General features: G+C 35.8%; 1 protein-coding gene across 1 annotated transcript in view; it reads right to left on the bottom strand.

Moving 5' to 3' along the window:
- Window positions 1–6,216, bottom strand: part of LOC145672827 (uncharacterized) — a 172,742-nt gene that overhangs the window by 133,899 nt on the left and 32,627 nt on the right. The window lies entirely within an intron of this gene.

Raw genomic sequence — 6,216 nt, 5'->3', positions numbered from 1 at the left:
ACACTTCTACTAACTAAACGTTGAGAAGAAACTAAACCTATCTCTGGCTCCTGATATTAACTTTAGGAATAAGTATTAAATTCATTAACATTGAGATCTTAGAGTCGATATTCCTGCCATTTATATCTAGTTAGGAACGAAGCTGATATATGAAGCATAACTAACAAGAAGTTGATATAGAACCCGTGTTCAAAAATTATGCGTCATGAGCTGGTGATACCGAAATAGTTTTTGCTTTGCATTTAAATACAACGAAGGAAATGTTATTAAATAAAGTTTCTTTTTGTATTTCTTATATTTTGTTCCGTTCTTCCACAATGATTCGGAATAAGCAATTTTGATGTAAGACTTAAAAATGGACACTATCACTATTCCACTAATGCGGCTACTTTTAAATACATTTCCCACAACTAACAAAATGTCTTTTAGAACGTTACGCATGAAGGAAAGGATGTGAAGTTTCGCTATAGTTAACCACATTTCAACATATAGAATATATTGTCAGAGAATACTGCAATATTAGTGGTAACGTTTCTTATATTTTTGTTAATAATTTAGTTATTAATGAGAAATAAATAAAAATAAGATTATTTTAATTAGATTCATTTATAGTTAGTGTAATACACCATTTTTAGATTACCTACAATGCATGGTCTTCATGAATTGTAGAAATAATGTATTTGTGGTAAATCTTAACTTTACCTTTTCAGAGTTATAGCATGAAGCTGAATAATTTCTTTGCCACCATTATTATTGTTGGTAAGTTCAAACAATTCTCGTCAGAATTAATATAAGGAACATATATGGCCCGCCAAACATTTACATAACAGTACTGTATTATGAACTGCATGCTACAACATTTGATTAGAAATCGGAATCCACAGGAATCGTGTTTAACAGTTCGCAACATTTATGACTTCTTTTATTGTGTAAAGAAAATTAAAGAACTCTTTCATCAATTTACTTTAATCAATACATTAACACCTTTGTGGAATCCTCATCCGAGATGTTAATGAAGTGAGAATGTCATCCGGAAAACATGAACGCATTATACTGAACGTAACATTAATTTATAACACATACTTAATTTAATTTAGTTTCAGATGAATGACATTTTACAAGGAATTAAGAGACAAACGGTTAAGTTTTGCAATGAATAACTTGTTACAAGCCTTCTAACAACATTGAGAGGAAGTAACATTGAACATAACTCTTGCTGCATTACATCGAGATTGCCTTGCAGTTGTCCTTGATATTAACCACATGGATTCATTCCATTTCCAATTATTTTATGTTCCTACGATTAATTACTACAACGTTTTACTCCAACTTACACAAACGAACAGAAACGTTTGTTCCACAAAACAGGGTGACAAGTTTACTGCTATTCATATTACGATAAATTTATAAATATTCTGTTACGTAAAACATTTACTTAAAATATACATTCTAGAAGTGAAAATTTAAAGATATTCTTTATGGACCCAGAGTTTCGTTTATCCATCAGTCGGGGTAAGGTTTCACGAACGTCAGTTTGGAAATCCTATTTCAAAGGGGAATAGGAAACAATATTAGAATCCGTAAAGTTAGAAATACTAGATGAAAATGAATAAAGGTGGTGAATTCAATTTCGAAAATTACATACATTTTGAGAAGTTGGGAATTTTTATACGTAAAATATAAATATGTGAAAAGCTTCATAAAAGTAAAACTTTTCTACATTTTTCACAGTGGCTCAGTAGTAGAGCGTTCATCTCTGGTGCTTGGGATCCCAGCTTCGATTCCAGCTCGCGCCGTGTGGACTTTGTGGTTGACAAACACCGTGCTCGTGGGTTTCCTAGGTGTTCTCCCGTTTCCTTCCACTTTCTTCATTCCACCATTTCATTAATTTCTCATCATCACCGTCTGCTTTAGCCTAACCGGCTAACCCTGGAACGTAAAACTAAAGATTTCATTTCATTTCATATATATTTTGAACTTGTTAAACTTGTAGAATCCTTATATTTGAAAATTACATTTAATGCGCATCCACCCTTTTATGACGACCGTATACGGTCGTCATATCATTTTCCATTCTTTTCCTACTCTTCATACTTCACACTGTTGCCACCGCTTGTCTACAGTAAACTTATACGGTCGTCAATTGAAATACTATTCCTAATGCTCTTAATATTTCAAATTGTCAAGAAAAACTAACTTGAAAAAAATGAACTGGTAGCCATAAAACATACGAAATATGAAAAAAAGAATAAATTTTTTAGTTCGCGTACATTCCACGTGTAGCGTTTCGATCGGAAACTGTGTACGTATATCGCATACAGCGAATCCATAGTGCGGGATTGTTGCAACCGAGAGACTGTTGGTACACTTGACAAGCGGTTTTTAATTGTTTCATAGGACGAAACAGCGAGAGCCAATTGAAAGCCCGTTCCGGCGCCAGTGATCTATGATTCTTTTCATTTGTATTAGCCCGTGTGTGTGATTTCGTTTCACAGCAAGTAGTTGGTTGATAAGTGTTAAACGTGACGTCATACCATGAAGAATCAAGGGTAACGGAAGAAACACGCCTCCGCGCCTCCCCGGGTCCGGCAACAAAATCACATGATGGCGTCATTTTTTCATTCATTATAAATAATAAATTTTCAGAAACTACTCAACCGATTTTAATTTTTTTTCACTATTGGAAAGCATAACTGACACCAGTAAAAATACGCTATATTTTATTCTGGAAAATGGGCCCTTGGGCGCCTGGCGAGTCATTTTTTGATTCACTATATGTAAGAAATATAGACAGTAATCAACTGATTTCAAAAATTCTTTCCCTGTTCGAAAGCTTGTTTAATGCCAGAGAGGATACGCAATATTTTGTCCTGTAAAATGGGCCCTTGGATGTAGGAGGCGTCATTTTTTGATTCACTTTATATAAGAAATTTTCAGAAATTACTGAAATGATTTCAAAAATTCTTTGGATGTGGAATGCCTTATCTAATGATAGTGATGATACCCTATACTTTATGATGGAAAATGGGCTCCCTGCCGCTGGGGTGTTATTTTTTGGTTAAATATATTCAATAGAAATTCTCAGAAAATACTAAACCAGTTTCAAAATTTCTTTCTGTATTGTAAAGCTTGTCTAATGCCAGTGACGATACACTATATTTTGTCCTGCAAAATAAGCCCTTGGATGTAGGGGCGTCATTTTTTGATTCACTATACATACGAAATTTTCAGAAACTACTGAAGGGATTTCAAAAATTATTTTGATGTGGAAAAGCTTATCTATTGCCAGTGATAATATTTTATATTTCATGCTAGACAATGTACTCCCGGGCGCTGGGACATTATTTTTTGTTAAGTACATTAAATAGAAATATTCGGAAAATACTTGATCCTGTTGGAAAGCTTGTTTAAGGCCAGTGACGATACGCTATATTTTGTAAAACAAAATGGGCCTTGGGTCCTGGGGCGTCATTTTTTGATTTACTTTAGGAGAACTCAGTTGAATATAAACATAATTAATGAAAATACCAATATATCTAAAAAAAAATGATGTACTACAGAAAGAACCAAGTCTCACCAAAAGAAAGCCTGATCTTTCATCTACAAACGCGAGAAAGTACAAGCTTATAAATACGTTTGTTCGTGAATAATAAACAGGTTAGTAAGGTACGTACTCATATTTTTCGTAGTACAAATTTAATATGAGCACTTCATAGGGCAAATATGAGCAGCATTCCTGTTTTAATATTTTCACATAAAATACAAAGCATATAAAAATGCACAAAAGAGAAAATAAAACGTAAGTTATTAGAATAACGAGAAAAGATAGTTGCACATACACGTTAAACACAGTTCATTCCAAGAGTCCTGTCAATTGGTTTGGCGTAAATAACTAGGCACTAAATCTTCTATAATAATCACAAAGAAAGAACGCAGGGCACTGAAAGTTTACAAAAATGACATGATACCAGTCTTGGTACATATCACACTTGTTCCAGTCTTCCCCTTTGGAGTCCTTACTAAACTTTCCTTCACCCCCTTTTTTGGCGTAGCATACCTGGCGTCTTCTTCAATAAAACTATTGTTATCCACTTCTGCTTTAGGTTTATTTACGGATGTCTGCTTGTTCACCGTTACAGGAAGTTTTCCTTTTGAAGTGCATTTCAACTAAAGCTTTGTTATCAATTGCCTTGATGTAAGTTATCGTGCTTTCCATCTATGCCTTTCTTTTCTGTTGATTTGGCTCTGAATAGTAGGCAGAGGAAAAAGTGATTTGACTATTTTCCGCGATGTTTGAGGAACTTGATTGATAGTGTTTCCCGAGGCATTTGATGGTCCAGGTTGAGGTTCAGTGTTTGCGCAACAGGCAAGTTCTTGACTTATGGATGTATTGGTTGGTGATGTGTGCACCATAGTAGCATTAGGTAGTGTATGGGATCCTGTCACCACGGCATGGCGCGTCCTCAGGTTGCGAATCGAGGAGATGGCCTCTAGATATAGAGGTTAGCTGCGAATATACTGAATAAGCAGTCGCGGACAGCCGACTAGGAGTGGTCCTCCAGCTTGGGGGTTTGGGTAAGGCTAACAATCTCATCCTGTAAGAAAAAAAACACTTGTTCAGAAATATTCACAAAAGCCTCGGACAAGGACTGATAACTTGACACGACCTCAGCAAAAGAAAATGGACATGAGATTTGGAACATGGAATATTCGGAGTCTTTATAGGGCAGGCGCGTCAAAATCCGTAACGAGTGAGTTAGAGAAATACAGGATGGACGTAGTAGGAGTTCAGAAAGTTAGGTGGGAAGGAAATGGATCTGTGAATTCCGGAAAATTTTACGTTCTTTTACGGAGAAGGTAATAAAAATCACCAGTTAGGAACAGGGTTTTTCGTTCATAAACGTATATTACCAGCAATTAAACGGGTTGAATTTGTTACTGACAGACTTTCTTTTATTACGCTTAAGGGACGGTGGTGTGATATTATTGTTTTAAATGTACATGCCACAACTGAATATAGGGATGACGATATAAAAGACAGTTTTTACGGAGAAGTGGAACGGATATTTGACCAACTCCCGCGATACCATATGAAAATTCTATTAGGGGATTTCAATGCGAAGGTAGGACGAGAGGATATTTTCAAACCGATTATAGGGAACGAAAGTCTGCATATGGAAAGTAATGACAACGGTGTTAGACTCGTGAACTTTACAACACCCAAAAACCTAATCGTGAAGAGTACAAAATTCCCACATCGCGACGTTCACAAATACACTTGGACATCACCAGACGGGAAAACACATAATCAAATTGATCACGTTTTAGTAGATAGAAGAAGGCAATCTAGCATAATTGATGTCCGGTCGTTTAGAGGGCCTGAATGTGACATTGACCACTACCTGGTAGCAGCGATAATACGAGAGAGGTTATCGCTGAATAAAGGTAATATTCGTTGTCCGAAAACGGAGAGATTCAATTTAAAGAAATCAGAAGAGAGTCAGGTAAGAGAGAAATACCGGATTGAAGTTTCGAATAGATTCTCGGCTTTAGAAGATTAGGAGTGCACTAGTGTTAAGGATACCTGGATTGAAATTAGAGATAGCATTAAAATTTCAGCAAAAGAAAAATTGGGACACGCGGAAATACGTAGGAACAAATCATGGTTCGACCAGGAATGCATAAAACTAGCAGAGAAGAGAAAACCGGCAAACTTACGCTGGCTACAAAATCCGAATGAAATAACTACACAAAATTTCGCAGATATCAGACGGAAAATTTCCAAAACTTTTAGAACAACGAAACGCGATTTTCTGAAAGCTAAAATTAAGGAACTTGAAGATAATAGTAAAAATAAAAACACCCGGGACATGTATAAGGCAATCAACGAACTTAAGGAAGGTTACCAACCTCGTGATTATATATTAAAGAAATCTGACAGCACAGTTCTCACTGACACGGATAGCATCTTAAATAGATGGAGAGATTTCTTTGACGATTTGCTTAACACGCAACCAAAAACTAGTGTGGGTAGAGAAAAGGAGATACACACCGCAGAACCGTATATTCCAGAACCCAACCGAATAGAAGTAGAAACCGCTATAAAGAAATTAAAGAAACACAAATCTCCGGTGTAGATGAAATTTCGGCTGAGTTAATTTTAGCTGGAGGTGAAAAATTATGGAACAAGATACACAAACTCATTCTCCTTATCTG

This window comes from Thermobia domestica, chromosome 16 (genome assembly GCF_964235325.1).
Source record: "Thermobia domestica chromosome 16, izTheDome1.hap1.1, whole genome shotgun sequence".
NCBI classification, from domain to species: Eukaryota; Metazoa; Arthropoda; class Insecta; order Zygentoma; family Lepismatidae; genus Thermobia; species Thermobia domestica.
Note: the sequence above shows the minus strand (reverse complement) of the source record. Positions and strands in the feature narration are given on the sequence as shown.